Source organism: Perognathus longimembris, chromosome 5, assembly GCF_023159225.1.
Source record: "Perognathus longimembris pacificus isolate PPM17 chromosome 5, ASM2315922v1, whole genome shotgun sequence".
NCBI lineage: Eukaryota > Metazoa > Chordata > Mammalia > Rodentia > Heteromyidae > Perognathus > Perognathus longimembris.
The window spans coordinates 71,251,010-71,275,693 of record NC_063165.1 but is presented as its reverse complement, the minus strand read 5'-3'; the positions used below and the strand labels follow the sequence as shown (position 1 = coordinate 71,275,693).

Sequence of the window (24,684 nt, the reverse complement as noted above, 5' to 3'; positions counted from 1 at the left end):
CTACACTCTAGTACACCTTTCAGAGAAATGAAACATCTCAAAAGTCAGTTATTTTTGTTTTATGGGGATTTTTTTTGACCCTGCTTTTCTTTCTGGGTAGTAGAGGCAGGGGTCTCTTACATTACCAAATAGAAAACTTCCTTGTAGTGCTTGTTTGGTTTTTCCAGCAATTAGGGAGAACTTTTTCTTATGTTTACTCTATTCCCTTCCTTATCTGTCTACTATTTCCTTGTCTATTTTTTAAAAAGCCACATCTAATTTTATATCTACCTAATTACTCTTTCTTATTAAAAATCCTTTGTCTTAGAGGTTTGCTAAAATTCCTTCCATTTAATGAACACTGTCTTTTCACTACTCAATTCCACTGTAAAAAAAAATACTATATGCAGACAAAAAGAAATGCAGTGAAGACAAAAAACAAAGGGGTGAGAAAATGAAATCAGGAGAATCTGATGTTTTGGAATCTTTAACTGTAAACTCTAGGTGGGTGAATATGAATGCAGTAAGTGACTACTTTGGCTTCTATTCTGGTATTCATACCGCAATATTTAACTCAGATACTTTTCTTCTAGAATTGACAGAAGTACAAAAGGAAATATCATGCAGTTATTAAAACTAAGCAGCATGCATCCATCTGGTGTGCCTTTCAGGAATGCAGCCCACCAGCGTTTGCTGGATGACTCAACCCCACAACATGCAGGGAAAGGAAAAATTTCCTCATTTTGCACAACTGCCAAATCTCATTCATTCAAGCAGGGCTCCTCATACGGGACTCATTTGCGGATAATTGTTTATCTGTTTACATATTTTTAAAAATCTCCCTTAGTGGATCATTTGTCAAAATTTCTAAATAGCAAGTAAACATATCCCTCTACTTTTTGGCTACTAATCCTAGATTTTGTCCTTTCTCTCTGTCTCTTTTCCTCTTTCCTGCCCTCCTCTCTCAGTCTTCATCCTTCTCTTCCTCTATTTTGTTCTCCTCCTCCTCCTTTACTTTCCTCTCTTGCACACTTGCTTCCCAGCTCTGGCTCTCCCATCAAAGCTTGTGTTTTTCTTTTTAGTGTGCCAGCACTGGTGTGTTAGCTTAGGGCTTCACACTCTTGCTCAAGCCTGGCATTTCTATCTCTTGAACCACAGCTACGCATGTGACTTTGTGTTGGTTAACTGGAGATAGGAATCTTAGACTTTTTCCTGGGCTGGCTTTTTATCCTCCATCTCTTCCTCTGAGGAACTAGGATTTCATATCGTGAGGCATCAGTGCCCAGCCAGTTTTCCTTTTTTTCCTCCCCTTCATCTCCATGACATCTCTGTCTCTTTTGTTACTTAAAGCTCCAATCTGCTCTTCAATTATGATATTTATCTCATTTTCTCAACTTGGAATAAAAAACTGCTTGCTTCATTTTTGTGTCTTATTCATGCAAATGCTCCTTTAAGTTTGTCATATCACCATCCGCCTTTTAAAACAACCACCATTAACATTTTAGGAATTATTTTTTTTAAAGGACACAGATCCCCAACTAACTTGCAAAAGTCCTAGGCTGTTTGTCTCCAACAATTTGGTCCTGGAATCAGTGCGATGAAAAATACACATCTTAAAACAATACACTGGGTTGGGTGCCCTTAGCTCAGGGCTGTAAGCCTAGCCACTCAGAAGAATGAGGTCTGTGGACTGCGGTTCAGAGTCAGCAGGGGCAAACCAAGTCCCTGAGACTCTCTTCTCCAATTAACCACCAGAAAATCAGAAGTGGCGCTGTGGCTCAAAGTAGCAGAGCACTAGCCTTGAGAGAAAAACCTCAGGGACAATACCCAGGCCCTCGAGTTCAAGCCCCAGGGCCAAACAAAATCAAATAAAAACAAACAACAAAACAAACATTGGGGCATGACAAGTGATACAAGATCTTTTCTTTTCCTTTTGTCTGTTAGTTTATCTGTCTTTGGGGGCAAGGTGGAGCCTAGAAGTGGACAAAGGGTGAACAGCAATGGCACTCACTGGACACAGTTGAAAATGAACTCTGCGACTTGTGTGCGGACCGGAGGGAAAACTGGGCGTCTGAAGGGAGAGGTGACACTGTCCACCAAGAAATAGACTTTCACAAGGCAGATGTGACCAGGACCCGGAGGTGGGGGGGTGGGGGCATCACCTTTCTAAAGACAGGGAAAATGCATGAAAGGCCGCCTCCTGGGGCTCGTGGGGTGGGGGGCGTCCGCCGCCCGGGTGGAAGCGGCCGGTGGCGAGTTCAGGAAAACGACGCAGCCGCCCTCCCCCTTCTCCCCCCCGCGGGAGCAGCCCGGGCTCGCGGCCTCCTGTCCGCGGGCCCCCGCGGGGCTCGGGCCGGCAGCGGCGTCTGGCGGGGCGGCCACTTGGCTCCGCGCGCCTCCTTTCCTTTATGACTCAGCGCGGCCGGTGCTGACGCTGGCGGCGGGGGGCCGGCGGGGGGCCGGCGACCGGGGAGCGGAGGCTCGGCCCAGCCACGGTCACGGCCACGGCCACGGCTACGGCCACAGGTCGCGACGCACCGCCTGCTTTACGGCAGCTGCTGAAAACGCGCGGGCCGCCGTACCGCTGACCCGCCGCGCCGCGCCGCGCCCGCAGGTAATCCGAGTCTTTCTCTTTGCAAAGTTTCCCGGCGGCGGCGGCTCGGCGGTCGGGGGCGGCGCGGCCTCCGCCGGCCCCGGGGCTCCACGGCCTCCTCGCCCTCCCGGCCCGCGTGGCCAGGGCGCGAGTCCGCACCCCGGGTCTACACCCGCCGCGGGATGCGGGGCGTCGGGGTCCGGGCTTCCCGGGAGTCGCCAGGCCCGGCAGCCCCGTCTCCATGCCCGCGTCTTCAAGGGGGGAGGGGAGGCGTCCCGGGGGGCCGAAGGCACCCACCCCCAGACACTCTTCACGCCTCCTCCCCTGTGGCGTCCCCGCGTGTGCAGGCGCCTGGGCCTTCCAGAAGTTTCCAGAAACTCCCGGGGACGTCGGTGCGTGGAGGGAGGGGGGGGGCGGCTGCCCCTGCCCCTGCCCCGCGACGCGGCTCCCCTCGTCCCGCGTCTTCTGTTCCCGGAACCGCATTGCTAAGCAGCGGATGGCTCTGAAAGCGGGCTGGACCGGTCCCTGTGCGGACTGAGCCACAGCGCCCGAGCTGCTCCTCCGCAGACGGGGTCCGGTGGACGACGGCGCGGGGCAGGGGATAGATAGGTGCCCTGTCCTCCGTGCGGGACAAGTGGGCTGGGCGAATTCCCAGCCGACCCCTGACCCTTCTGAAATGAGGGCAGTGTCCGACGAGGGGGCACCTTAATGAGCGCTGGCACCGCAGCCAGCGACTCCGGGACGGTGGGAGAGGATTGACCCAAGGGTCCCAAGGAGGCCTTTTCCTATTTCCCATCGGTCAGGATAGTCTCACCTTGCAAAGGGTTTTCCCTTTTCCTTGGGAGGAATCTTTGATCTCCAAATGTCTGGAAAGTAAGCCCACTAAGGATGGCCCAGTATATTTCTAGTACCACATAAAGAGTGTTGTAGACTTAGAGGACCCACAGAGTGGATGACACAGTTTACTAGTTTCTTGGAGAAAGCATGATCAGACTCATATGGGGAACTGAACACGTTGTCTTTTCCCCACCACATATCCAGGGCTAAATACCAAACACCGTTTTTGGCAATGGGGGTAAAGCAGATAACAGATCTTGGCTTCCTGGAATATGTATTCTTCCGGAGGGAGATATGAAAGATAATAAGATGATACCATTTTAAGTGCGCTGGAGAAACCAAACAGGGTAAAAAATAAGTGTATGTAGGAACTTAAAATAGGCTGGTAAAGGAAGTCCTCAAGACAAAGCAGCATTTGCATAGTGTGACCACACATACTTGTAACCCATCACTTTGCAGATAGATGCAGGAAGATCTTGAGTTCAAGGCCACCATGGAGTACACAGAGAAATTTTTAAAAATCAAAGAGCTGTGGGTGTTGGTGGCTCATGCCTGTAATCCTAGCTACTCACCAGATCTGAAGACCCAAGTTCAGAGGTGGCTCATGTCTGTAATCCTAGCTACTCACCAGATCTGAAGACCCAAGTTCAGAGTCAGCCTAGGCAGACAAATCCCAGACTAATTCCAAACCCCAGACTCGAATCCACTCTTAAACAGCCAGAAGCAGAAGTGTGGCTGGAGTGGAGAAAGCTAAGAGCATCTCACTATTGACACACACACGGAAGGAAGGAAGAAAAGATGGTAAGACAGAAAGAAGGAAGGAAAGTAGAAAAGGAAAGAAATATATTTTGAAAATGCAATCCACAAGATGTCTTGGTAGCATGAGAGCAAAAGAAGTCAGAAGGAAAAAAAATACCTATATAACAGAAAAGATAACATTTCCATTAATGGAGATAGAAGGGGAAGCACGTGGCAGTGGAATTAAGAATGTGGATTTGAATGAGAGTGCTAGTTTGTTGGAAATACAAAAGGATGGGGCAGGCAGGTATTTGGAAGGTCCAAAGAAAAGGTTTTAAAGATGTGCAAAACTGTGGCTTGCTCTGTGAATGGGAAGGAGCCAGTAGATCCGGGAAACTGATGGTGCAGGAGAGAATGGAGCAGTGTCCTTGAGAAAAGAAGGAAATCCTTTTGCATAACAGCAGAGATTGTCTGGGGCTGGAGCTGTGGACCATGTGTCCAGGGAAGGAGCAACTGTGGACACAGGTAAAGTGGGGACGTGGATCTTCTCTCGGGACCACTTGTCCTTTCTCATTTTGCAGGACAGCCATGATCCTGGTGAAATTGATAGGAATTGTTATTTTGCTAATTGGTCATAGGTGTATGTTGAAAGAATACCTTGAGACTTTCCTTGGCAACAGAACTTTATGTTTTTTCTCTGAAGAAAAAATAGACCAAAAGTTGAGATTACAAAATAAAATTCAGGTGCTGGTGCCTCACAATTGCAATCATGCCTATTCAGGAGCTGAGATGGGAGGATCCCAACTCCAAGCCAGTCCAGGCAGCCAAACTGGAGAGATTCTTATCCTCCAGTAACCAGTGAACAGCTGGAAATGGGACTGTGGCCAAGTGGTAAGCACTAACCTTGAGCACAAAAGCTCAGGGACAGAGCCTAGACCTTGAGTTTAAGCCCCAGACCAGCGCATGTGTGTGTGCATGTGTGCAAGAATGCATGCACGCGCGCACACACACACACACACACACACTCTGGACCCAGTGGCATGTTCCATTATACTCAGCTATTGGTTGAGATTGGTCTTACAGACTTTTTCCCTGAGTATTCTTGAATGATGAACTTCCCAAGAGGCTCCCAGGTAGGAACCTCTTGTCTGACTGCTATTTAGTGTTTTGTTTCTGTTTGTTTTCAAAATCCATCAGAATCTTGGTTTTGTGTGTTGTGGGAGTATATAGAGAAAGGAGAGATAATTTTCATTGGGAGATCAGGCAGGATGGGCAAGTTAAAGAGCTGAATTGTAGAGTTTCTAGTTCTGGTTCAGTGTCTGTTCTTTGTTAGTGGAGTAAAGTTTGTGTCACTTCACGTATCTGTTCTTTACTTTTATTCTCTGACTAGCATGGTTGGCCTCCTGTACCAATGAATGCCAATGATTACCCACAGGCCAAATCTAGACTGATACATATTTGATAAATAAAGATTTATTGAAACAGCCATATCCATGAATTTTTGCTTCCCTGCCACCCTCCCCCCTCCGCCCCCTCTAGTCCTGGTGCTTGAACTCAGTCCTATGTCCTGTCCCTGAGCTTTTTTTTTTTTTTTGTTCAAGGCTAATGCTCTATCACTTGAGCAGCTCCACTAACAGTTTTTTAGTGGTTAATTGGAGATCATGGACTTTCCTGCCCAGGTTTTGTAGCTTTCAGTTCTGACCCTCAGAAGTTGGCCTCCTGAGTAGGTAGGATTATGGGCATGAGCCCTTGGTGCCTACCTCCTTCACTTTATTCTTTGTGTCTGCATTTGCTGCACACTACAGAGTTGAGTAGTTGCAACAGATTGTGTTGTCTGATAAGCATAAAACATTTACTGTCTGAATTCTGAATGAACATTATAATGGAGTTGTCTATGAAATCTAAATATGCCTTGATTCTAGTACAGCATTATTTTCTCAGGAAATGCTAGTAGATTTTTGAAAGCAGAGCACTTAGAAATAAATACAAAACAATGTAACAATAACGGCTTGTCATTATTTCTACTAATTGATGTTTGTCAGCTTTCAGGAATCCACCTCTTTAGAATTTGGTCATTATGAAAAATTAGCAATTAGGAGTCTATAAGTCTTTCTTTTATTTCTCCAGCTACGTTTGTACCCATGAATTTTCTGGCCTCCAGAAGCTTACTGAAAATTACAGCAGCGCAGGTCAATTTTAGGACTTCTTTCAGCTCAAAAATCTTGTATAATGATAATTTTATATGATCAAAGAACAGATGAAATAGCTGTGGAAGATTCTTGACTAGTGAAGGCGATATTATTGGCTCCTCTCCTCTGTAATCACAGATATTCATGCACATAACTATCAGTATGCACAGATGATGTATTAGAATGGAATCAGTGTGATTTGCTTTCATGTGTTGCTTAGTATCATCTATAGGGCTGTGTAGTAATATAGATAATTGAATATGTGTCCAATTGTTTTTCTATAGTTATATGGGGAAATTGATAAATTTCTTTCCTCTGAGTCAAAAACAGAACAGTTACAGGGAAGTCAGTCTTGATGAATTCCTTGACCTCTGTGATCTAGTAGTGTGTCTCATGTTTTCTTTAGCAAAATTTGATGCATTGCTTAATTTGTCTGCCAGTTAAAAGCAAACAATATCCCTGAAATCAGGGTTTTCTGTTTTCTACTGTTGCATGGGATATTGATGTCAGACAAAATTGTAATTTAATTGTTTTGACATTTTGATCTGAACAGTGCAGATAAGAATGGTGATTCATCTTGCATAGAAACCCAGTATTTTCAACGCAGCATGATTTTTCTCTAACTACTTGCTTATAAATGTGGTATTACTTTGGAAAGAGTTAGGTTTTAATCATAATAGGAATTTATGCTCTCAGTGTTAATTACCAAAGTATGATTTAATAGGAATATACTACAGATGTTTTAAGTTTTAGATGTTCAGTAATGAAAACCTTTAGCAATGCTATGAATCCTTTAAAATATATAATGAAAAATTTGGAATTTAAACTTAGTATTATTAGATATAGTATCACATAATATTTTTATATTACAGATAACTTTTTGCTATTTTAGAATCTTGGTATATAAAATTATTCATAACCTTCAGTCTTAGGATTTTGATATATTGATCTAGACTTTATCTGTTGGTAAATTCAGAACTTTACATCAACTGTCTTCTCTTAACTCTATGCATCATGTGATATTGCTGGGGATGAAATAGTCTCAGTATGTTCTTGAATGTATTTTTGTTCTTTTTCTGTGCTTAGAAGTGAATTTAAATACTTCTAAGCAGGCTAAAGTGTGTGTGTGTGTGCGTGTGTGTGTGTGTATTTTCATTTTAGTTTAATACAGAGTTCACGATTTGCCAATTTCTTGGGCATTTGGCTGTAAAGGGAGTCATTCAGGTTCTGGAAACATTGAAACAGAACAGACCAGAACAGCTTCTGCTAGCATCCTGAACTCCCACAGTGCTCAAACAAAGTTCACACTGTTGGGACAGTATGACACTCTTGAAATGCTACTGGGAGAAGTCAAGTTGTGATTTCTAATCATTCAGGTTAAAAAAAATTCTCTTTTATCCAACCTTCAAAAACAGTGAGGAGATATAATTCAAAAGATGAAGACTGGAAGAAATTTAAGAAACCTATGGTCTTGAAACTGTTTACATTTTATTTTGATAGAGCCAAGAAAATAAAATAGCTCATCATACAGCACGCCTGCTCTGGTAAGTATATGATTATGAAAATGTGTCACGGCTTTGTTGGCTCTTTGTGTGTTGAGTGTTATTTTCCATGGAGTCTGTATTATAGGAGGTACACAGTACCAAGAATAAACCCTTTGCAGTAGGTTATAGTTTGAATTCTAGCTCAGTTCACCTGTCTTCTGAGAATTTTTCCCAGTCACCACGGGATGGCAGGTCCTCTCAGAATGGTCCAGTCTGAAGGACTTGTAAGTCACTGCCTTGAATCTGGGAACTGCCATGTTGCTTAACTCCATGTCCCAAGTCACTGATGGCCTGTCTTCTTGGAGTGCCTCAGTTACGGAGTAACATTGTACCCTTCTTGTGAAAGTAGTTAAGTGAATTTGGTGAGTTAAATATTTTTAAACGTGATTGTGGTTATGATAGCATGAAAATTATATGGTTTAAAAAATAAAATTTAGACTAGCACCTTATTGTAATAGGGCTCCAGCAACTATATTTTTAGATAGCAGGGTATGTTTAGTTTGCATATAGGTAATTTGGGTGTCACATTATTTTTAGCTCCATTAAGCTGACTGTATCAACATATGTTTGCATTATAGAAAGTATACTCTTGTTTTGTTTTAATTTGCTTTCTTGGCTACTTATCCATATTGATCTTTTGTATTTGTGGAAATAATTTCCTTCTCTTATTGTCTTTTATATTAGCATTGAGATATGATTCCTATGAAGTACTTTATCTTTTCTCATTGTTTTACTCTTTATTAGGAAATTATAGATATATAGGAATTTACAAAGAGGGGCTATGTACCTTTTGACCAGTTGACCTTTTAGATTATATATTATTTTACTGTAACATCACCATCATAATTACAATAAAGCTACTGAGAAAAAAACTTTTATAGCACCTTTCCAAGGAGCTATTAAAGAATTAAAGCTATTTATTCTTATAGAGGACTTACATTTTTGTTTCTAATTTTTGAAAAATTTATTTAAATGATCTATCATTTTGTATTTTGAGGCATGATAAAGAAATGATGAAATACTATATTGATAGTTCTGGAGAACTTTAAGAGATAAATAGTTATTATTAAAAAATCATATATGAAGGAAAGTTTTGACAGCTTTATTTCATGTTGTCTGTGTTTGAGAAGGCTGATCATTCCTGTGCTTGAGGAATGGAGCCAAGCAGTCCTAGGAGCTCTCCTCCACCTTGGTGATACATTTTATCTATATACTAGAATGACCCAGGCAAAACAAGAGAGAAAATAACAAAGCAACTAGGGAAGGAGGCTTGTGAAGGTCCCAAGGATGCACAAACCCTTGTATCTCACACTCAGAGAAAGTAACATTTCAGCATTACCAAAAGCACTGTTAATGGAATTGGGTCACATGTAATTTTACAAAATGTTCACTACAGAGACATCAAGGCCACATTCCCATACCTCCCTCCTGCCCTCTCTTTCTCCCTCCCTCCCATCCTCCCTGTCTCACTTCCTCTCTCCTTCTTCACTTTCCTTTCTTTTGGCAGTGCCAAGGTTTTAACTCATGACATTGTGCTTGCTCAGCATACTCCTAGCCCTAACATTTCTTATTCCATTTAGCCAAATAATAATAGGAGAATTACACTACCATTAGTGTCTGAGAACTCCTTTTTTGATAAGACTTTCAAAGAGGTATTTCCAGGCAAACATGATCTAGGATTTTAATCTCATGCATTGTCATATAAGCAATATAAACGTATTATGGAAGTACATTTTACCTGAATCTAAGTTTTAATAGCTTGGCTTCACTTATTTAAACATTTATTATTTTGATATATGAAATAGCTCCTTTCTGTATGGTTTTGAGGTATGCAACAATTATTCTCTTGGAGGTTTGGAAATACTATTAAGAATGAGAACTATACCAACAGTAGCTACTTCTCCATTAGCCCTTTCAGCAAACAATTCCTACTTATTTTGATCTGTACTCTGTTGTCTGAATGATTTTGTACTAATTTTATTGTCACCACATTTAAACATTAGATCCAGACCACTTTCATTTTCATTATGCTTCTTACTACTTCGGTCTGGTTAAAGCAGAAATATATGTGAATTAGTATCTTGTCTTATGTACTAGCTGTACTAATTTTGAGATTGAAGGATAGGAATGGCAAGGTAGAGACAAAACCTGCTTGTCTTCTGAAACAGATTATATTGAATTCATACTTGTTGAAAATGACGTAGTCACTGATTTTTGAATATTTACAAAGAGGACTAAAAAGAAAAAGAAAGGACAGCTACAAGTTAGACTTTTTACCTAGAGTAACATGCTATCCTTAAACCTCGGTATCAACCTCAATTATTGCTGTGGACTTGGATAAGGCTGAAATTTTAATTTATTGCTAATATTAAAGAAGGTGACATTGGTAAGAGTCATTCAATACCAGTTCTTTCCTTAAATGGTGGAAGTTACTCTTGACTTAATTGCTGCCTAGTGTCTGTCTAGAAAAGAACAGCTGTTCTTTTATTTGGCCAATATCAAAATCTAATTGTATGATTTTTTTCCATGTCTTTGTTACCAAGAATTCAATTTTAAACTAAGCTGAAAACTACATGATAGAAGCTGATGTGTTTCTATTATAACTTGGACATTTTCTAACCTTGTTTCCAATTCAAATTCTTTCAAGCATTTTCATGATAAAACAAAAAGTCTATCACATTGTATTCTGGACTCCATAGTTACAAAACTTGTAAATTAATGTTTAATAAAAAAAAATAGTTGCCATTGTACTAGACTGTCTCCCTCATGGCTCTTCTCTCCCATGCCTTCTTTTTGGATTACACTTTTTTTTTTTGAAGTAGTGAAAAAGAAACCTTTTGCCCTTTCCATAATACATGTTTTGATTTCATAGTTCATCTTGCATTTTGATATACAGAGAGAACTATCACAGAAACCAGTAAAACCATGCTCATTATTGAGGGGTTGAGGAAGGCAGACTGACAGCTATTGTCAGCATTGGTGTAGTGGTTGTTTAGGCATTTGTAAACCTTGCTAGATACCTTTGTTTAAGATAAGAAAACCTTTGTTCAGCCTTCTTATTCTTTGTAGAATTACCTTCAGCATTTTAATTCATTTACTAAATAATGATAATAGTACATACTATCGAATTTTTATAAGATTTTAAATTAAGATGGCATGTGGAAAACTACAGTATGCCACATATGTTTTTTGGAAGCAGTATGGTCTGGGTTGAATCTTAGTCTCCCATTTGAATGTTCAGTTTCTCTGTGATTGTTGACAACTTGCATTTTACCTTCCTGTGTTATTTCTGTTTGCCTTGGAGAATGGAATTTGGTAAGGTCAGATTTTTTTTCTCTGCTCCTTTGCAAGCCCCAAGGAAGGTCTAGAGCATTAGTCAGGTAAGAATGAAAAGCCCTTTACCAGGCAAGAGTGTTTCCTTGTAGGTGAGTGGTTCAGGGGACTTTACAAATTGACATGTAATGTAATGCTGTCAGTCCTTTGTTTAGTAATCAGTGGTAGCTGTGTCTCTGGTTTCTTGATAAAGTCAAACATCACAAGCCACATGGTGTTGGCTGTAATCTGACCTGGGTTGAAGCCACAAGCCTCATCCCTTTTCCATTTACTTATTGATCACATTCACTCATCCCCTATGCCAAATTCAGTCTTTTTACACAATTAGTGCAAATTTTTTCACCATCTTTATACCATTGCCTGAAAGCCCGTTTTCCTTTTAATTAAAAATGCCTACATATCTAATAAGATCTCTCTCTCTCTCTCTCTCTCTCTCTCTCTCTCTCTCTCTCTCTCTCTATCTATCTATTTATAAGTGTTTGGAGCCAGCCACAGCCCTCCATTGTGCTCCTGTTTCCCTGTAGCTTTGTAGTTTTCTTTATATATTCTCCCCACCCTGTGTTTCCATTGCCACATGAGCAGAGAAAACACCTTTTAAATCTCAGTCTCTTTATTCATTTAGCATTGATTACAGTGCACCTAAGTATATTTATTTAAGTGAATTTATGTTCATGACAATGCATATACTGATTATGTTCTGTAATAGAGCATCTCAACCCTAAGGTGCTCCTTAACCCCACCTCTCCTGTAAAAGTGGTCACCCAGGGCAAATAGTCTTTCTTTTCAACCTTGCCAGGTACACAGAAGTGCCTAGAATAATAGGTAGGTTTGATGGTGAACATACAACTTCATCATAAAATTACCTTTTGCTTAAGTAAAGTTGACTCTTTGTCCAATAAGCATCTTTGAATGGCTGCAAGGGCTCGGTTTTGATTGATAGCTCTCCTGGAGGATAGAATACATCACATGGGAGGGTTGGATGGGGCAATAGGGAGGGTAGGAAGGAGGAGGAGGATGAATCCAGGGACCATATAAAGGCACACCTGTTTTTAGATAGGAGAGACTTGAAAAAAGGTAAGAAGAACAAAGAAACTTGAGAGTCTGAATGATACTCAAAGGCTGTATTGAATAGTTGGAGGTAAACAGAGGGATAGGTAAGAGTCAATAATAGAATTGGAATTGAACTTAATTACAAATACTTCGGTAATTGCTGGTACCACGAATGTGAGCTGTCAGGCCTATGCGTACCTCGTGGGACACTTAGTTAACTGTCAGGTGCCTTGACTGTGGACTGCACGGTTGTCTTGAAGGGAGTAGAGAAATGGAAAAATCAAATCAGTAGGTCATATATACCCCAACCCCCAAATATTGAGGCATGTTGTCTGGAATTTGATTGGAGAAGAGGTGCAGGAAGTTTTATATTTATTGTAAGTAACTAGAGATATTTTTGGTCTAGAATTCAGTTCATATTGTTTAAACTTATAAACATTGAGTAGCTAATCTTTGCCGGGGGGGGGGGAATGGAGGCAAATAAGATGGACCCCGATTTGACCTTCACTGTGATAGCGTTATACTTCATAGAGTAAGAAGCAGTCAGTTGCAAACAGGAAAGGTGTTAGTGTCTTAGTAAGAAAGATGTGATTTCTAATTCACAGAATTGTTTTTATCTGAGACTTTGTTTTATTGCAAAGACTGGAGAAGATGAGTTGATGCTGAATTTATTACATACCAGTGACATTTTTATTTGCTTTTCACAAGTGTGCCTATTCCAGTTGGGAATTTTTTTTATTTCTTCTATTGATATTGAATATATAACTCCTTTATATTCAAAATTACAGTTGAGGTATAATTCTTTACCATCAATTCTTTGTTAGAACAGATTTGTTCTATGTTGCTTCACATCCTACCTAGAAATATATAATCAATATTATCATCTCATTTAAATTAAAGCAAATAGCTGTAAGTGTTAGGGCACAGAAATTGCATTCATTTTACATTTGATTAATTGTGTGAATCTGTAGATAAAATTAATCTTAGAGACACAAATAATCCCCTTTCCCTTTCTTTGAGTGCTGGGATTTGAACCCAGGAGCTTGCACATGTTAGGCAAGTGATCTATCACTGAGCTATATCCTCAGGCCTTATAAGTGAGTTCATAAGAGATTTTCTGCTTTTCATTTAAAATGTATTAAATAATCTACTTTGCCTCCCATAGATCCAATTCAAATGAAGCCATGTCAGAATCAAAATTAGAGTTCTGACTCACTTCTGTCTCTGTTGTTATCCTAATCCATGCATTGATTTAAAAACATTAAAAATTCATTTTTAGAAAGACTCATTATAAGTAATAGCTTTGGTTTTTCTTTTTATTAAAATGTACACATGCACTTTGTTCATTATTTCACATTAATCTGACAGAGCAACTAAACTACCCAGGATTGCTTCCTAAATGCATTCATATGTTCTTTAAGCCTGTGTGATGTTTCTTGGAAATACAGAGGTGGTCAAAGTAGGAAGCTGGTACTATTAGGGAGAAAGGAGTCTGCAGAGATGGGCTAGAGACAGAGGGGAGTGTTTGCAGAAAAGGAATGGTCCATAAAACTAGTTCTCAACATGTTTAGGACTTTCCTGGGGTCTTTGATAAACAGAAAATAAGCACTGTGTGATCAGTTTTCTACTTTTTTTGTGTGATCTATCTTTTCTATTCTTAAACATTTTTTAACCATAACTTGCTAAGCATCATTAATTGACTAGTTAATTGGCTCTAGTTTTAACTTTATGAGTCTATGAAGTTCATGTTTGTCCTCATCCACAATCTTCACTGGTATATAGGGAGAAAAGGTCTAGTTGATTCCTGTTAATAGAGCGCTGAGTGATATGCGAGGTCAGAAGCTTGGTATGATAGCTGCTAAAAGACCCAGGTAGTGGGAAAATCGGAAAAACTGAAGATGAAGGCAATTTGTGCAGCCTAATTTTCTCAGTTTTGTTAGGTCCCCATAGAGGCAACAGTGTCGTGAAGGAATGCTTCTTCGTAATTCTTGGAGTCAACATAGGATTCACATAGAATCTGATTATGGATTCCATTGGTCACCTTCGAAATGGGAATTATAAACCCTGATTTTTTTTAAAGCACTTCAGGATCTTCAAATGGAGTGTGCCATTGTATGCTTCCTAGATAGTTTCTTTACTTGGATGCTGTCTTTGAAATAGTGTTCAAGTAAAGTTTTACAGAGTTCCCACGGACAGCATTCTTGCCCTTTTTCACGTTTAAAAATCACCTGCACCCTGTATTTTATGTGCTCTGTAATTATGAAGTAATGTGAAAAATTATTAAATTTTTTTGGAAAGTCGCCTTAACTTGTTAATGGAACACTGGCAACACTATCAAGATTAAATATGAAACCTGCTTTATAGATGATTTGATTTTATAGGAACATAAATGCATGCTGCTAACAAACACACACACACACACACAATCACACAACTGAAGGCAATCTTCTCTCTCGCAATAAACTTTCAGTAATTTCCAACAAATGAGAGTCACACAACTGGAATAAAACAGAGAAAGAGAAGCACACCAATAACTTAAATTATATGTATTTTCTTCTAGATTTTCAACAAAGGGAATGAGAATTCAAAGATCAGTTTTATATTTGGTTAGCCTTTTTGTTCATTTATAAAAAGTAGCATGAAATGGAAGCATTTAACACTTATTTATATGTCATTGATAAGATTGCATATTTAAGACTTGTTCATATAATTTTCTTATAGAAAAGTTTAACTATTAAAATTGAATAGTACCCTGATTGTTTACATTCATTTCAAAATGACTTTCAGAGACTATTTTAAAAGGAAACATTGTACCCTTACACAGGATTTTCTTACTAAAATGATACAGTTATTGCAGAATGGTCAGAAAGATTAAAAGTATATAAAATGAGAAACAAAATATAATTTAATATTTAGTTCTCTTAAAGTTTAGACATCTATAATTTTCTTACATTTTTAGATAAATTTTGTAATATCCTGGTTTTTCAACAAAATACATAGAAAATATTTTTGTTTTAAGCTTTATATAAATGTGATTTTAATAACTATATACTGTATTATATGGTTTTTACCTAAGCCAGTTTCTCTACTGTTGTTCATGTAAGTGGTTTGCACAAGTATTACATCTTTAAATTTATGCAAGGTTTTTTTTTGAAGTTCTCTTTCAATTGACAAGATTTTTTGCAATTGTATTTGTTTCTTTCTTTTATTCCCCCTAATGATGTGCCAGCTAATTCCATGAATGCTTCCCTTTCTGTCCTTTGGTCCTTTGTAATCTGAAACAACCCCCTTTACTGCTGTTAGTGCAGCTTCCTTACAATGAGTGCATTGCAGTTGTCCATAGGCAAAGTCTATATGGTTCCATTCATTTGGTTACCATGAGAAAGGAGTTCCTTGCCCAACTTCAGAGCCACAGACACTCTTTGAGACTATGTATGAAAATGTCTAAATAGAATGTAAGGAATGAAATAATACCCATTCATGGAATGATTTAAAGTTTTTTCCTAAGATCAGACACTTTATCTCAGTTGTATATAAAATGAATTGTGTTATGCCAGCATTAATAGTGGTGACTATATAAATTAACTATTGATTTTTTATGAATAACTTATTTTATATTGAGTCTCATGAGTACAGCAGTGTCTCAATATTACATTTTAACATCCCATTGGCTACTTGGGTCTTATGAGAGTTTAGTAATTATATTCTTTTCAATAAAATGTATTACTTTGTAAGAAAAGATGGATAGTGCCATAGACAAAACTATTGAACAAAATATTTAGTCTTTAGTTCCCTTATAAGATATGTGGATTTAAAATCTTTTTATTTATATTGGGAAAAATTACTACTTTGGAAAAGTCATTTCTTCCCTTCACATTCCTTTTTCTCTAGACTATTTAGTGGTTTATTTAAAAAAATCAATGAGACATAAAATTTTATTAACTATTGAAATTTCTCTAAAGAAAAAATGTGATTATTAATTAGGGACTACACTTAATATGCTTTTGAGAAACTTAAATGTACAGTTCACTTAAGGTTTAAAGAACTGTTCAGGAAGAAATCCTCCTGTGTAATCCTGTGCATGTGGATAAATTTATTGTTATTTGAGTATCCAAAGTTATCCTAATACTTAAGTGTTATATCTGTTATCTGTATTCTATTAATTTCCTATCACATTATGAGGATAATTTCAGATTAAAATAATAAATTGTATGTTCTTATGATTGTGTGCTACTTAAAACTATTTTAAATGAACTTATTCTCCCGAAAGTATTCTCTATTTTTATTATCTATTTGGTAAATAGAGTTGGTTTGTTGAAAACATAAGAAAATGTGAGTTTGTTTATAGAGGAAGACTGTGGTTTGCTACTGAAAATTTTACCTCGAATATTTTTATTCAATATTATTCTTTATTTCCCTTTAGGACTGGTTATTATTGGAACATTTGTCCTTGGCTACCAAATTCTTTTGAACTGAACATAAGACAGCTTATTGAATAATTGAACACAACAATGCAGCCATTTTCTTCCAACAGGAAATCAAGTAGGAATACATACCATTTCCTTTCACAAGACTGATAAGATCAAAAAATGAGATTTCTCAGTTTTTACATCAATTTCAGAGTACTCTAGTTCCCAAAACATTTAATGAGTAGACAATACTGTGGATTTACTAAATATTTAGGGATGATATTAATGAAAACCATGAAACCATGGTTTGAAAACCAATAAGAAGTGGCTAAAATGAAATAAAAAAAATCTTTACTATTGTAGATTATCACTGACAAATTCTGAAAAATAAAGATAGATATGGATTCAAATCCATGAGAAGTAATTCAAAGAATTGAGTAGGTTGGTAGCAGATGTCAGTACCTGCATCTTTAAGAGTTAGCACTCACAACACTTTTTACATAAAAGTGGAATAGGTGAATAGGCCACTTAGAATAAGTATTAGCACTCAATGAAGTTAGCAAAAAAAAAAAAAAAAGAAGAAGAAGAAAACAATTCATAGAACTATAGGAAATTAATGTTTTGTCCTTTGAGTGATTGGCTGTAAAATAGAGGTGCTAATGGACCTTCCTTTTATAAAAATGGTAATTCACTAATCTCATCTGCTTTGTCAGTGTTTCATCATATCATTGTAAAGCTACTTTGGAATAGGACTGTATATCTGTGGGCTTTAATTAGCCACAGGAACATGAGAAATTTAACAGTAAAATTAATTGCTCAGCCTTTGATAACTGGTATGCAGTAAATCACCATCTTTGGGAGAGTGTTACATAAAGCAAACCATTGTATACAGCAGACAGTTAAGAACATACAGTTTGTTGCTGCTTCCCAAGAGAGGGATTTGTAGGCTTTGTGAGATCCAGCCTAGTCATGGAAATCTTCATGATAACAGTTCATCCCCTGTGGGGAGGAGCCAGTGGGTTGCTTAGGGCTCCAGATAACTGTTCAGTAGGCTTTTGTCCTAATGTGTCCAAAGCCTTTCCACTTGAGGATAACAGTAACAATATTGAAACACCAAGAAAAGGATAGGGGAGCAAAGAAAACTCATCTCTACACAAGGACTTCTATAGACAAGGTTGAGGATAACAGTAACAATATTGAAATACCAAGAAAAGGATATAGGCGCAAAGAAAACTCATCTACATGGTAAGGACTTTTATAGACAAGCTTGCAAGGAAGGTGGGGGAGTGGCGAGTTGAGTTGACTCATGGTTAGATAGACTCGTGGTTAGATAATACTGTATGATTGTTACCTACCTTCTTTATTAAAGAAATAGCTATTTGATGGGAAAATCGAATAAAGTTCTTTTTACAAGAAGATGCAAAATTAAGGATATGGTCTATGTAACTATAATCACTACATTCTATATACTCTATATTAACTTCAATTGTGTGATTATGTCATTCCTTGCTTTCTTTTGTAAGGTCTATTTAAAAAAGAAGTGATTCAATGTTTGCAATACTATAGGAAATAAACTGACCACTTAATCAGAATGGAGAAATATTTCAAAATTAAGAAGCTGATATCTTGATTTTTTTCATTATTAGTATTTTTGTTTCTGTGTTTGTTTTATGTTTTTTAAAAATTGTTTTTTGTATCAGTTTTGGGGTGTGGAGTTATGCTTCTGGGCTCAAGAGTAGCATTTTACCACATGACCCACAGCTCTACTTCTGTCATTTTAGTGGCTAATTGAAATAAGAGTCTCACAGACTTTCCTGCCCAGGCTAGCTTCAAACTATGCTCCTCAAGTCTAAGCCTCCTAGTATTATCTAAGCCTCCTAGCTAGGAATATGGCATGAGCTCTAGGCCCCAGACAGCCTTTATTAGTTTTTAATAAGTTTTAATAAGTTTTAGTTTGGAGGCTGCTTTTTATCATAAAGACTCCTTATATTAAGAAGACTGGCTATTCTTTATTTTATCCCATTTAGTTTCCCCTGTTTTCAGTTACTTGCAGTCAAGCATCATTTGAATATATTAAGCAGAAAATTCTAGAAGTGATATTTAATAAATTTTAAATAACTTTGATTCTATGATATTATAACCATCTTTTTGTGATTAATTATTGTGGTTGCTTTTTACTGAGCCTAATTTTAAATTAGTATATATAGTAGATTTGTATGTAATAATTTGGTATCTAGGCATGTTCCCCCTGTAGGTAAAGAGGATTCCAATTGTATGCTTAATTCTGTATGTATTTAAACTGCCTGTTCAAATAATACTGACAAATGTAATTTTGGTAAAATGGAACTGAAAACCATTTATCTGCATGTCTGGCACAATTAACGAAATGTTTCCCCCCAAGGGGACTACTTTTATTAATTTTAAACTCCAGGTAAGCACAGTGCCTCTCCAGGACAAAGTACATTGTTGTTAATATTTACTTAATGAGTTTCAACATTTTTTCCTCAAGTCTCAATTCAAGTGTTAACTTTAGTTCAAGCTAAAAATTTCAACTTTGTCTGTAAACCATTGGAAATCCAAATGAATTTAAATATTTCCAAATGAGTAGGGTATGGGATTCGAATTGTGTTTTCCTGTTCATGAAGTGTAATGTTTTAAATAGACAACAAGGTGTCGGGATGATTGCATAGAAAATACTTGTTTCCTATTTCTGTCTTCTATTTTGATCAGTTCTCCATGTTTTCTATTTAATTATTTTTGTTCTTTTCTTCAAACTTTCTTTTCTTACCTGTAGTCTATTACCATGAGGTGTAAATATTCTTTCTTCAAGTGTTTACATTTTCTTTTTACCTCCATTTTCTACTCTCCCTACACTTCTGTGAGTGTGTAGAGAGAGGTATCTGTGTGTGTGTGTGTGTTCACTTGTGTCTGCCTACTGATTGTGCTTGCATTCTAATATGAAAAAAAAAGGAGAAAGGCAGAAGGAAAGGGAGTGATTTCCTTCTAAATGAATGGTCAAATATGTCCAATTCCAGTGGTTGGAACTTCCTCACGTGACAGTAATAGCTGCCTGGCACTGCCATCTCTATCCAGGAGGCCTCTGTTACTACAACATAAAGATAAATGGATGTTACGCGGTGATTGGTAGTTGCTGCAGTACACTTCACTTGCATCACTGTATCTGGCAGCTTTGTCTCCTTTGTCCTGTGAGGCAGTTAAGGAAAGGATGCAGGCAAGGATGGCATACTCCTGCCTTCTGGGACATGCCTGCTGAGGGCCAGCTTTGTGGTAATGAGCACTTCTTAGCTGGTCACCCATGAGAATGAGGGCTTTTAGGAAGCAGGGCTTGCTCTGCAGACTCTGCTGATTTCTCCCTGGGCTGAGACTTTCCTCTCATTAACAATCTTAAAGAAGCACAGTTTTTTGAACAAGTTTACACTCCCACCAACAGTGTGGTAGGGTTCCCTTTTGGCCACATCCCCTCCAGCATCTGTTGTTGTTAGTTGTCTTGATAATGGGCATTCTTACTGGGGTGAGGTGGAATCTCAATGTTGTTTTGATTTGATGCTGAGCACTTTTTCAAGTGTCTCTTGGCCATTCTCCTTTCTTCTTCAGAGAAGTCTCCAAGTCTTTAGCACGTCTATAAAGGGGGCAGTTGTTTTTTTCAGAACTTAGATTTTGGAGTTCTTGTTCAAGCACTCTGGAAAGTAGTGTGACCACTCTTCAAAAAGCTAAACATAGAGCTCCCCTATGACCCTGCAACCCCACTTCTGGGCAGTACAAGCAAGATCACACTAAATCTACCAGCACAACTATGTTTATTGCAGCACAATTTACCATCACTGAAATATGGAACCAACCTAGATGCCCTTCACTAGAAGAATGGATCAAGAAAATGTGGTACCTATACACAATGGAATTCTATGCATCTATCAGAAGGAATGACTTAGCCCCATTTGTGAGGAAATGGAAAGACTTGGAAAAAAATCATACTAAGTAAAGTAAGCAATACCCAAAGAAACACAAACTCTATAGTTTCACTCATTGGAAACTATTAATACTTGTCTAGGATAGTCCCAGCAAAGGAGCACAATATCTCAATAGCAATGTACATATGATCACATAAGATGATCCTAAGTGAAATGAACTGCAAGACTTGGAAATAAGTTGGTTGTTATTTCCAGTGTATCCTTTGAAATTATGACTTTTTCTTTTGTCTTTCTTCCCCATAGTTTTACTCCTAATGGCACTGTAACTGACTTTGGCACACTGGGTATTATATGTATGTTTATGGGAACTAGGGCAGGGGAACAAAAAAATAAGAGAGACACAGGGTAAATGGCAAACCAATTCAACAACAATACTTACAAGACAATATGTTGTAAATCATCTGTACAAGTCATGGGTGGGGAGGGATCTGGGAAGAGGATGGGTGGGAGAAAAACAAAAGATGAGGTAAAATGTTTGATAAGCAATGTACTTTCAATTCCCCAGCACTACATATATAGAAAACGTCCAGAAGTGGCGCTGTGGCTCAAGTGGCAGAGTGCTAGCCTTGAGCAAAAAGGAGCCAGAACAGTGCTCAGGACCTGAGTCCAAGGCCCAGGACTGGAAAAAAAAAAGTTTTAGGGGGCTGGGAATATGGCCTAGTGGAAAGAGTGCTTGCCTCCTATACATGAAGCCCTGGGTTCAATTCCTCAGCACCACATATATAGAAAACGGCCAGAAGTGGCGCGGTGGCTCAAATGGTAGAATGCTAGCCTTGAGCAAAAAGAAGCCAGGGACATTGCTCAGGCCCTGAGTCCAAGGCCCAGAACTGGCAAAAAAAAAAAAAAAAAAGAAGAAGAAATGTACTCACTCTCTTACATATGTAACTAACCCCTCTGTCCATTACTTTGACAATAAAAAAGTTAAAAAAATAAACAAGTCAGGTGTTCATATAGAAATCTGAAAAAAAGAAACATAGTTTTGACAGGTTTTATTAAAGGAGATTGGATTTCTTAAATGGGGAAGCTATGTACAAATCTTTATAAATATCTTTCTTAACACCAATCTTGGAATATAAGATTTCAGATAAAAAAAATGTTTTGAAATTCTGTTGCTGGTGAAGAAATTTAAGGACTCATATTTTCCAGAGAACAAAATATCAGTTGTTCATAAATTTATCAATATTAATGATAATTTTCATCCTATGTATGCTTTAACAAGCATTTGAATTTCCACAAGTATTTTTGGACATAGAATACAAAGTACTTATAAGGTTATTTATTTATTATTTATTACTTATAGGGTTATTTATTTATTATTTATTTACTTATTTTATGGAGGGGGCAGTCCTGGGCCAGATTACTGTCCTTGCCTTCTTTTTTGCTCAAGGCTAGCACTCTGCCACTTGAGCCACAGCACCACTTCTGGCCATTTTTTTATATATGTGGTGCTGAGGAATTGAACCCAGGGCTACATGTATAATGAAACAAGCACTCTTACCACTAGGCCATATTCCCAGCCCAAGATTATTTATTTTTACTTTAGTTTTTTTTTTTTAATCACAAATGTGATGTGTATAGAGTTACAGTTACATAAGTAATGTAATGAGCACATTTCTTTTTGGACAGTGTCTCCCTTACCCTCTTCCAGTTTTTCCATCCCAACCTCATCTATAAGTTGTATAGTTGATTATGGAACATAATACCTAGTGAGTACCACTTTGTCCCTCTATTTCTGTGCCCGCCTTTTTCTCTCCCAAAGACAGAAATAAAGAAACTAGACAAAGCAAAAATGAAAAAAACAAAAACAGCAACAGACAACTTGGAGTTGTTTGTTTGGGGCTGAACTCAAGCCCTACAATCAACTAGTCAACAGTCAACTTGGAGTCCATTTCCATAAATATCATTTTACATGATCAGAAGCATATAGGCATTGTATCTTTGTGTTCCTCCCCTAAGAGTATCTTCCTTTGGTCTCACTGTGTATGAATGCTTAGAGTCCTGTATAATTTATCATTGTAGATCTAATCTCCAATATGCCATTTGTTTCTCTGAGCTTGGCTTACCTCACTTAACATGATTTGTTCTAGGTCCATTCATTTCCCTGCAAATGGCATAATATTATTCTATCTTATCACTGTAGAAATTGCCATTGTGTATAGGTACCATGTGTTTTTTGGATCCTCTCATCTACTGAAGGGCATTTGTGCCATTTCCATAACTTGGCTATTATGAATAGTGCAGCAGTGAGCAGGGGTATATAAGTAAGATTACTTTTGCAACATTGTAATAGCAAAGATCAGAAGGAATATAAATAATTGTTGAATAGTTACTAAACAAATAATTGCACATGCATATACTGAAATACTATTCATTTCATTGCTAGGTACTGTTAGAATTCATCTTTATTCAAGACTAAAATCTTCCCAGATTTAGCTTTACATGACTTCTATGCATTGTCTCTTTACTTTGTGATTATAAGAAAGGACAAGTACACAATGGAAAATATACTCCATTACATATAGAGTAGTTATTATTTTATAATAATGCCTTAATTAACTATTATGCATGCCTATTTGTAGTAGACCAATATGTCTACTGTGTTTATTAAAGGAGTCATAATTTTTTTCTTTTGGTCTCCCTCTTCTTATTTTCCCCTTAATTTCTTCCCTTTCTCCTTTTCCTCCCTCCCACATTCCAACCTCTCTTCTTGGCTTTCTTTTACAAAATGGAATCTATTTTGCACACTTGCTTTTCATAGTGATCACTGCTGTTCTAATGGTTGAGTTACCTTTCTGTGTCCAACACTTTTCTCTACAGGCACTGAAATGAAGAAGAGTGGTTTCCCATAAACTGGTCCAATGATTTGTTTTTATGTGTTCATCCTATTGACCATTCAGAGTATTTCTAATAAAAATAAGTTAGCTGAATGCTTTTACACATCCTGTTACTTTTTTCTTATAAACAAGTATGTGGATGAAAGGCCCAGCATATTGTATTATTTTCTTCTGAGGTTCCAAAGTCCTTCCAATAGTGCTTCTACCTGTTAAGTTTACCAGTGTCCTGGTTTAAATATGGTATATTGTTTTTCTTTTATATTTTAAATATGATTCTTGTTACTTCATTAAGGCTTTACATTTATTTGTTTGATGTTTTCATACATAAATATAAGCTTTCCTTAAAACTCTTGCATACTTTTAAATTACGCCTCTCTTTTCCAAAAGATAAGTTACAACTCTGAGATTTATGCTATTTGTAAAATTATTATTTAAAAACCAGTAGAGCCTTCATTGAGTTTACTAATAACAATGTGATAAACAGCTTGGACTTAATGAGTAATGCTGAATGCCTACTTCTAGAAACCTTTTTTTTCAAATTGTCTTGGGCAGATGTTCAGTTAATATTGAAATTACCTAACTGGAAGGTCAACCCATTGATTTGTACCTTTTCCATAAGACTGCTGGGAGCTCTATAATCCCCGCCCACTCCAGATATCATTTATGAGGCAATTTGAGACGTTTGTAAGAACCCTGTTTGTGAAGGTAGAGTTTGGGGTTGAACCCAAGCCAACTATATCCTTCACCCTGGGCAATGTGCTTTAATCTTCCTGTGTCACACTCCACTTTAAAATGTCAGTAATAATATCTTTCCTTGTGTTGTTACTAGGAAGATTAAATTGGGTAATATTGAATATCCATTATGAGGGTTAAGTGCTCAGTGAGTATTAATTTTCACGATTACTGACTTTGATGTAGCCTTAACTTTCAAGTTAGTAATTCAAGTAAAATATAAAAGAAAATTAAAATCTGGTATAATATTAAGATGAACTCCTGATAGCTTTTCATGTCTATTTTTTTTTAAGAAGAATCACAAATGTGTATTCAAGAATGACTTCTTGCTTTCTTTTTTGTTGTTGTTAGTATTGGGGTTTGAACTCTTGTGCTTAACAAGTTAGGCATGTTACTACTCAGGTCACACCTCCATCCTTTGTGCTGGCAGGTGCTGTGTGTCTGCCAGGGGTCAGCC

At 37.8% G+C, this 24,684-nt stretch overlaps 1 protein-coding gene across 1 annotated transcript in view; it reads left to right on the top strand.

The window, feature by feature from the left end:
- The first annotated feature begins 2,464 nt into the window (after positions 1–2,464).
- Positions 2,465–24,684, top strand: part of Naaladl2 (N-acetylated alpha-linked acidic dipeptidase like 2) — a 1,189,792-nt gene continuing 1,167,572 nt past the window's right edge. Inside the window, exon 1 of the mRNA XM_048347096.1 lies at positions 2,465–2,593. The gene's annotated coding sequence lies outside the window, so the exon portion shown is untranslated. The remainder of the gene's footprint in view (positions 2,594–24,684) is intronic.